Source organism: Cupressus sempervirens, chromosome 5, assembly GCF_028749045.1.
Source record: "Cupressus sempervirens isolate cs-2001-9-10 chromosome 5, ASM2874904v1, whole genome shotgun sequence".
NCBI lineage: Eukaryota > Viridiplantae > Streptophyta > Pinopsida > Cupressales > Cupressaceae > Cupressus > Cupressus sempervirens.
In genome coordinates this window covers 499,908,384-499,918,240 of record NC_143122.1, presented here as the reverse complement: position 1 = coordinate 499,918,240, position 9,857 = coordinate 499,908,384, and positions in this window count along the sequence as shown.

The following is a 9,857-nucleotide window of genomic DNA, read 5'->3' as shown; positions in this document are numbered from 1 at the left end:
CTCAAGATCAAGAGACTAAACAAGTGCCCCTACCTAAATAGGAATAGGAACAAGAACCAAAGCATGAAGGATAGGAGGTGTCACCACCTAGTCAAGAGGAAGAAGCCACTCCTTCACCTGCTAAGAATGCTAAGATTGGGCCTACCATGAGAAGGACATGAAGGGGAAAGTTACAAAAGAAAATTATTCCCTCCCTCAGGTTCCTAGAACCATCCCTAAGGAGGATGATGAAGAAGATAATCTCCCCTTGAATCAAAGGACTTGCTTGGCTAGGGTTGCTCAAGAAATAAGAAGAAGAATTTCCATCGCGACATTGTCATTTATTCCTAAGGAACCTATTTAGGTTACCATTTCTAAAGATGAATAGCAATAGTGGATTGATGATCAGTAAGAGCAAGAAATAAATGTTTTCAACATTTCTGTGGGTGATAAAATATGAGATACACCTACAAACCAACCTTTGGGAGAGGATTGGAACAAAATGCCACCTCTACCACAAGTGTCCCTAGGTACACCACCACCTTCATTTTAGGACTTGTCTTTCTTGGATAAAGGCTTAGCTACTGCTCTTCATCCTATTACTAAAGAAGAACAAGTAGTGCATGAAGAAGAGCCCAAATAGATGTTAGCCAATGAAGTATTAGAGGAGGGGTAGATACCTAAAGAACCTCAAAAAAATTCTCAAAATACAGACTTTGGCTACCATGGATACAAGAACTCCTAATGTAGATCTCTCTTAGAAGGAGAAGACTTTGGAAAGAAGTGATAGGTGGAAAGGGATAGTAATATAAACCTCCTCTTCAACCAAATACATGTCTCCCATGGGCACTACACCAACATGGCTAAAGAGGAAGGTTATGGTTCAACAAAAGAGGTAGCTAAACATGACTATTGAGGAGATGATGGATGAGCTAATAGAAGTGATCAAGAAGCCTGACCCACTTGATGCACAACAATTGGCCTTCATAATGAAGAATAAATATTAGGACTTACTTGCCCATGTAGCTATCCCTCCTCCACATGCTAATATCAAAGATTTGACTCCTGAGGACTATTAGATTAAAGAATTCATGTTAGGAAAGCCCATGATAGACATAACTAAAGTCTAATGGATTGTGGAAACCTAATCAAATTGATAAAAACAATTCAAATCAAATCTAGAAGCAAAATTAAAAAGTCTAATGGATTGTGGAAACCTAATCAAATTGATAACTAAAGTAATTATTACTATGGGTGTTAAGGAGGTGTTCAGGCATTTAGATGGAAATGAAAATGAATTGGTGATGTTGCACAAATAGAATGAGCTTCTAAGAGGTTATCTACATGAAATTGTAGGCCCTTTGGACCAAGATCACCTAGATATTACTCTCATTATGGAATTAATGCTAAAAAAACAAACACAATCAAATCCAGAAGCAAAATTAAAAAGTCTAATGGATTGTGGAAACCTAATCAAATTGATAACTAAAGTAATTATTACTATGGGTGTTAAGGAGGTGTTCAGGCATTTAGATGGAAATGAAAATGAATTGGTGATGTTGCACAAATAGAATGAGCTTCTAAGAGGTTATCTACATGAAATTGTAGGCCCTTTGGACCAAGATCACCTAGATATTACTCTCATTATGGAATTAGAGAGAAGAGATAAGGGGAGTGTATAACTTGATTCATTTTTGGGAGCATGTCAGCAATGGCCTGTAAATTTGAGTAAAAAGTTGTACAGATAATATAGGGCAACCTGAACCTATTACATTACATTCAGTCTAGTGCAGGGAAATTGGTATCTATAGTGAACTGGGATTTTGGTTTGATGGATGAAGTGTAGACCTAGGCTAAGGAACTTAAAGTTTTGACAACAATAAAGGGTCAATGGTATCACACTCTCATGGATGAATATATGGTAGAAGAGCTGGATAAATTGGAAGTTTGAATTGAGAAGATAGATGGAGGGAATAAGGTCATGGATGGACTTCATGAAGATATTCAGAAGTTAAAAGACCAAACTCAAGAAAAAATTTTGGAAGCAAAAAGGTATTATGATGCTATTACCCTTGATATTTTTGAAGATGAGACAAAAATTAATCTCAAGTTAGTACAATCAGTGGTCAAAAAATTCTTAAGAACTTTCAAGGATGCTTTATCTGATGAAGATATTAGGCAAGCAGTTAAGATTGAAGAGGTATTGTTGGAACTTGACAGTAGACTTGACAATTTTATGGAGACTGAAATGGATGTCTATAATTATCAACAAATAGTCAAGCATAAATATGAGATTTAGATTTTCTAGAAGCTTCCCAAGTATCTCAAATTGTAAAAAAACTCAAGAACAAGCATTGAGACATAGCTATAGCATAAAGGGGAAGAAAACCCAAAAGCTAGAATTTCAGTTTTGACACTTGGGAAAATTTTGGATTTTTTGAACCTACCACCAAGGTATGCAAGGTGTTTTTTTGAAGTGATAGTGCACTAGCAGTTAACTGGCAGTTGTTGATTTAGAGCTTTTTATGCACCAAAAATGCATTTTGATAGTAGTTTAATTCCTACAAATGCTTAGAGAAGGTCAAGCTTCTATTTTTACAGCCTCCAGTGACTCTCATATCCTCTTACAACTTAATTCTTCTTATATGCTTCTTCTTTCTTTGTTTTAAGACATGAAAAGGCTCATGCACCCATTAATTAATATAAAGAAGGGTGAAGTCTTACTTAGCACCATTTAGAGAGTAAATTTGTATATAATTAGATTTTTTTATTAATTTAGGAGCATATATTTACATTAAGAGATCTCTCACTCTAATCACAAATTGAGGGGATGATTTCTTATAAATTCAAGAATGTAACATGTATTCTAGGCTATTATTTTGATGCAATGATATATGCTATTGGTGCTCTCATTTTGAGTCTAGTTATTCTTGTTAGAGTGTGTTATTTTTTTGAGTTCTTGTTCATGATAATAATGGAGCCAATTTTTTTATTGTGTTGATTTGATTGTGTGATATTTTAGTTCTAGTTTTTTTTGTGTGTTGATGAATTCTATTGATGTACCAAGTTGGAGAAGAGATCACCTTTTTGTTCCTACATAGATTCTTGTCTCACATGAGCACACTTTCTATGGCCTTGCAATTCGATGAGAAGTGAAACATCTTTCAAATTTTACCAAGTTCTCATCAATAATTACATCAGTGGATTGGAGGAAGTGCTACTCCTACTTTCATTGGTTTCCTACCCGATCTTTTCAATGATTTAACTTGTAGTCGTGTTGTTATCATGGTTTATGTTTGTTAGGACTTTTCCTTTCAAGTTATTTTCTTTCATCTCTAATTACCTTATATTTTTTATTTGCTTTTCTAACCCTTGGTTAAATTAAGAATTCATATAGTTTAATTGTTAAAATTGCATTTCATCATAAAAACAAAAAATACCAAAAAACATATCTCTTTTTGTGGTTACTTTTTGAGACAGCAACAAATTGAACATGTTATCCAAAATTGGTTAGAACTAGCAAAGGCCTACCTATGAATAAATACATTTATCTTCAACTAAGTGGATTCCAATAGGTCACAAGATCACCCAAAACCTTGTATTTGATCCCATATTAGCTTTTTAAGAGAGGAGTTCAAAAGGATTCATGTCGTTAAACATTGTCCAAAATGATAGCTCAAAAAGGATGAAGAAATATTGTTGAGAGTGTTATCTAGGGCACATTCAATGTCATAGAAGTTTTTCCTTCTATGAAAAATTGGAGACAAAAGAACATGATTGTGAAGAAGTATACTAAGGAATTATATAGGTTGGACATCAGATCTAGACGTGTGGATGATGAGGTTGACAAAGTTGCAAGGTATCTCAATTGATTGATATCTAGAATTCAAGATGGAATAAGTTTTATAAAATTGGAAAGTTTGGAAGAAGCATATCAATATGCCTTGAAAGCTAGGGAGATATTTAAAAAGAAGTATGAACAAAGATGGAGAGGTCAAGGTGGTAGATTCCAACAAGTAGAGATAGATCTTATGGAGAAGGTAATAGATATGATAATTTTGTGCAAAATAAGGGAAAATATGACAAGAAAAGTGATGACAATGAAAAGATCAAGTGGAAAGTTGGTAATTCTTACCAAGGAGGTACTAGGTCTTACTAAGGAAGAGGTAATTCTTATTCTAGAGTTGGTTTTCATGGTAATTTTTAAAAATGTGGTAAAGAAGGGCATAGATCCTTTAGGTGTAGATACCCTAGTGAGAATGAACAAGGTAATGGAAATGTTGTGATTGAAGGATACCTTGGGGTTTCACCAAGTGGACCTAAGGTTGGAGAAAATTTGATGGTGAGAAGAACTTTGTGTAATAAGGGAATTGACAAGAATCTTGTCCCAAGGAAAAGTCTTTTGAAGACCCAATGTAACATGGTTGGAAAATGTTGCGAAGTGATCATTGATAGTGAAAGATTGGAAAATTTGGCATCAGAGGGGTTGGTTACAAAGTTGAAATTGCAAAGATTGAGAAACCCTAAACCCTATCATGTTTCATGGATCAAGGATGAACATAAGTTGTTGTTAAGTGAACAATGTGTTGTGAAATTCAAGATTGGAAATTACTTTGATGAAGTTATGTGTGATGTTATGCCCATGGATTGTTGTCATATTCTATTGGGTAGACCTAAGAAATTTGATAGATATTCTATGCATGATGGAAGATTAAATCAATATAATCTTTAGGTAAATGGAAGAAAGATATTATTTTTGCCTTTGATTGAAAGTCCAAATGAGGTTAATTGTACTACTTTCAAGTCTGTGTGGTCAATGGGAAGAAATTTGAAAAGGAAATAAAGAAAAATCAAATATGTTTTGTCATAATTCCAAGAAGAGAAAGTTGTGCTAGTCATAACTGAGTGACAAAAAGTAGTGATGATCTAGTGGAAGATAGTAATGACTAAGTGTCAAAGCTTACTAGTAACCAAGTGATATTAGAAATTAGCAATATTGATCGAGTGCTAGAAAAAATTGAAAGTTTACTTGATGAATACAAGGAGATTATTGCAAAAAATATACCTAATGGTTTATCACTAGTAAGAAGTATAAGTCATTATATGTATCCAATTCTTAGAGCTAGTTTTCCAAATAAATCACTATATACATTGACACCTACAAAAAATGAAGAACTTAATATTAAAGTGCAAGATTTATTTCAAAAATGTTTGATTAGAGAAAGTTTGAGTCCATGTGTTGTACCTATAGTATTAGTACCTGAGAAGAATAAAGAGTGGATAATGTGTATTGATTCCAAAGCTATAACAAAATCACTATGAAATATATATTTTGTTGATCTTATATTGGTTTTGACAATTGAGTGTCCACACACTTAAAACATTTACTAAGTTCATGTCAAGCTAGTAACACATACCAAGTATAATATGTATAAGTACTGAGTTGTAATGAGTGTCGAGTCACTCATGTGCTAAGTGAATAGTTGATGTCAAGCAAGTTCAAGTGTCAAGCAAGACAGAATTATAGTAAGTGTCGAGCATCAGTATTATCAAGTGTCGAGTAATACAGAATGGACCTAGTTGTTTGTGATGGCACAAACAACTATGTAAACTTTTTTTGAGTTGACTTAAGCATAGATTTCAAAGCTTTGAAGATAAGATCGAATCTACTTGGATTCCCTATATGATCAACATGCAACTAATCAAAACAATGGAAGGAATTAAGTGGGTAAATAATGAATTTTAGTTGTAGATTCATACCTAACCCAATGCCACAAAAGTCATTTTAAGGGGAGATGAAGCCTCATAATCTAGTATGTATGTGTGTATGTGTATGTGAGGAAGTGATGCAAGCAAAGAATTAGAGGAAGTGAAAGGGGTGAATTGATCAAAAAATATTCAAGGTGACTTAGAAGTGTGAAAGAATTGCAGAATAGAGGAGAAGTTAAACAACATTGTTGTAACATATCAAGAGGATCAAGATGGATAGAATTGTGATCTAAAATTTGCAAGGTAAAGTTGTAAATGTATTAGATCAAACATTCTATTGTTACTCTCTAACAACTATATCAGCAGGGTGAAATCCTTTGGACTAAGGTTGATTTAACAATCATTGTAAAATCCTTTAATAGGGTAACATTCCAAGTGAGTGTTTTAAATTCCTTTAGCCAAACACACTTCTAATAGGGTGTTAAAATCCTTTAACAAGGTAGGATCTAACAATCCTTTGTAAGCCTTTAATAGGGTAGGCCTTTCATAGGGCAGATCATGAAAATGATCAAACTATGTAACCATAATAGGTGACACTTTATTGCTATAGTATTAAAGAATTGTGGGTGTCATCCCCACCCTAGTTTTACCTTCTCATTGGAGGGTTTTTGGGTAATCATATCTGGTGTCAAGTGTTTATGTGGATGCATTTACTTTACATGTTATTTCAATATGTTAATACATGCATTGTTTTAAAGTTAAAATTTTTATTGGTTAAAGATTAGTACTTCTAATTCACCCCCCTAGAAGTATACATTTCCCATTTTTATTTCCAAAAATTGGTATCAGAGCTATGTTCTTATCAGGAGAAGCCTTACAACTTGGAGAAAAGATCTTGAAATGGAAGTTTACAAGCTAGGAAAGACCTTTGAAAATTAGGAGATTAAAATACATCTCTTACTACAACAACTAAATGAAGCCATAGATGCTTTGAGAAGTTCATTGAAGAGAAGGAAAGAGATTCCTATGGAAAAAAATGACACATTACAAAGAGATTGACACCACAAAGTTATTTGTAGATGGTAACTCTTGTGAATTCAATGTAGCAATTATAGATCTCATGAAAAAAAAATAGCACAAGCTAAGGAAATTAGAAATCTCAAGTTTGAACAAGAATCACAAGCTATACTACTATGTGAGGTGATTGAACAAAAGAAGAAAGCTATAGAAGACAAGGCCATGATTGAAGAAGACAAAAGAGTTTTGACAAACAAATTGGAAGAAAAGTTAGCAGAGCTATCTAGAATCTCAAACATGCAATTGGACACCCTAAGCCAAATGATGAATCTTCATCATGAGTTGAATGCCAAGGACATTGAAATAACTACATTGAAGTTACATAGTGACCTCAAAAGAGAAAAGGAGTTTGCTAAAAGTTTCAACAAGCCAAATGAATCCATCAAGTACTTTGGGAAACTAATGAAATCACCTAGATCTAGTAAAGACACATCAAGATTGGGCTACATAAACACTGAGGAAGGAGAAGTGCCCAAAGTTATTGAGGAAAGAAACAAGAAAGGTAATAATTCTAAACCTACTTGCCATCATTGTGGTAAGAAAGGACATATAGCCAATGTTTTCAAGAGCAAGAATGCTAGTCAGAATGCTAAGCCAAAGAACATGACTCATTGTCACAAGTGCAACAAACAAGGTCATCAGGCACATGAATGTAGAACCTGAACCATGTATGAACCAAAATTTGAAGGACACTACTACAATTCTTAGAAGTTTGGACACAAAGCCTTTGAATGCCGATCCAAGTCCACATGGTCATTAAATGAGCCAACAAAGGGAATATGAGAGCTCCTATAACTAGGATTACAATACAAGACATAGTTGTCATTATGTCAAGAGTATGGACACATCTATTAGAGTAAATAATTATTTATTAATTATTTATTCTTTTACTTAAGTTTACTTAGGTTAATGCATTTATTTAATATTTGTAGTTGATGAGTTGTTGACAACACGGGAGTTTGTTCCTATCTAAGTCATACTTATCTCCTCACCTTGATCAAGGATATTCCACCTTTTGTGGACATATGCTTAGTTGTCAACCTTATCTTCTAGAACTTTCTGGCTTGTTCTACAAGCTTCCTTGAGGTCTTTATATTCAGGCTTTCTCATTGTATCTCTCAACTGATTTTGCAAGGAATATTGTATAGAAATACATTTTCTTTATTTGCAATATCTTCTCTCTCAAGTCCATTTAGTTTTTCCAAGCTGCACCTCTTCCTTCTTTGGTTTCCCTTTAGCAGGTTATTTGCATGTAGGTAATCTTGGTGAGTGGTGAAGTCTACTTTCATCAACTTCTACATGGTATCAGAGCCTCCCTGCTACTTCTAGACTGAAGGATTTTCCTAGCCATGATTCAAAGACACAAACCCTAGTTTATTTATGATTTTTCTTCAATATGGAGGAAGAGCATTTTTTTGGAGCACTTTAGGCCTAAACAGACACTACCATTAAGATCAGAAGGCCCATTACAGTCAAGATTCATTTAAAATTTTTGAATTTTGGCTACTATATCATCTAGAAAAATTATTTAGCCCCTCAGGAGGATCATACAGACGCATTTATTGTAGGGCAGACAAAAAAAAATGTTGCAGAGCAAACCACCACGGCATTGCCCAGTGGCCATTGTGGCTCCACCCACATACCACCCAAGCACTGCCGCCACCAATAGTGCAACTGCAGCATGGCCACTACTCTACGACCCCCATCACCTAGCCTACTAGAAACCCTCCTGGTGGTGCCCCCAATTCCCTTTGCCTCTATGACCACTGCCACCAGTGTTGTGCCTATTCTCTATTCACCTATGGCTCTGTCCACCTTTGCACAGTTAGGGACATTTGACACACTCTACAAGTGCCATGTGGCATGGGTGCCACATTGGCATCTACCACGTCACCTTCCACCTTAGCATCCTAAGAAATGGCTTCCATGTGGCACTGCCATGTGGCCCCTTTTTTTGTTATGATGGCCTTGAGGCCACCAATTTTAAGCTCATGATTAGCTAACATTAGCATGATGTCACCCTACATCACACCCCTACAAGTACTCCAGGTCCTTTTTTGATCTACTCATAATTTTTTGGCCATAACTTGAGCATATAGAGGTATTTTTCTAATTTGAAAGAAGCACCAAAAAGCTAGTTCTGAAATAGAGATTTGGTGTAGGCATTTTCAAGTTTTGACACAGTTTTATTGCCCATTTTGGTAGTCAAAGTTTGAAGTTCTATTTTTCACTCTGGCATGCATATCTTTTGCATCCCATATCCATTTTTTGAAAACATTATATTTTTGGAAAGTTAGTTCTATCTACTTTTCAAAAATACTATCATTTCCTTTAGATTCTACCCCATGCTCTTTCTATCATATTTTTGGTATTTTTTCTCTATGGTAGATATCTTGGTTGTTGCAAGTTTGAGGATCATTTTCATGGCATGGGATCTTTTTTTTTGGGTTGTACTATCTTTTGTATCAGCTTTTTCCCTTTTTTTACCATTATAGCTATCATTTGTAAGCATCTTTATGCAAACAAATTGAGATAAAGTACCACTCTTGCATTTTGGGTTCAGGAACATTATTTTGAGATAGTTGTACTTGCACTATTTTATAAAGCACCATAGGGAGGATAGTTGTTTCCATTTTTGTGCCCTCTTCCTTTGTCAAGTGAGTGTCCCTTCCATGACATTAGCCTCGTGCATAGTTGGTGACCATTCCTTTATAGGTGTTTGTACCTCTTCAACTCTCTCGTCATTCTTGGTTCTTTTTGTAGAGGATTTTGGCCCCCTTTTTTAGTTTCCTATCATCTCACCCCATCTGCATTGGGGGGGGGTGGATGGTGGTGTTATTATATTGTTCTAATGCTTCCTTGGTTTGATAGTGTGAGCTATGTATTTAGTACTTGATCCTATATACTAGGTGATTATAGTGGCTAGCTACCTATGTATTTTGGTGAGATGGATCATCTACCATACAGACACACTCAATCCATTCCTTCTTCTTCCATGAAGGTTCTCCAAATCAGTAGTTTCTTTCTGATGGTAGAATTTGAGGCTTCTTTATGCTTTAGTGATGCTCTTCATGATCACTCTTTGATCCTAT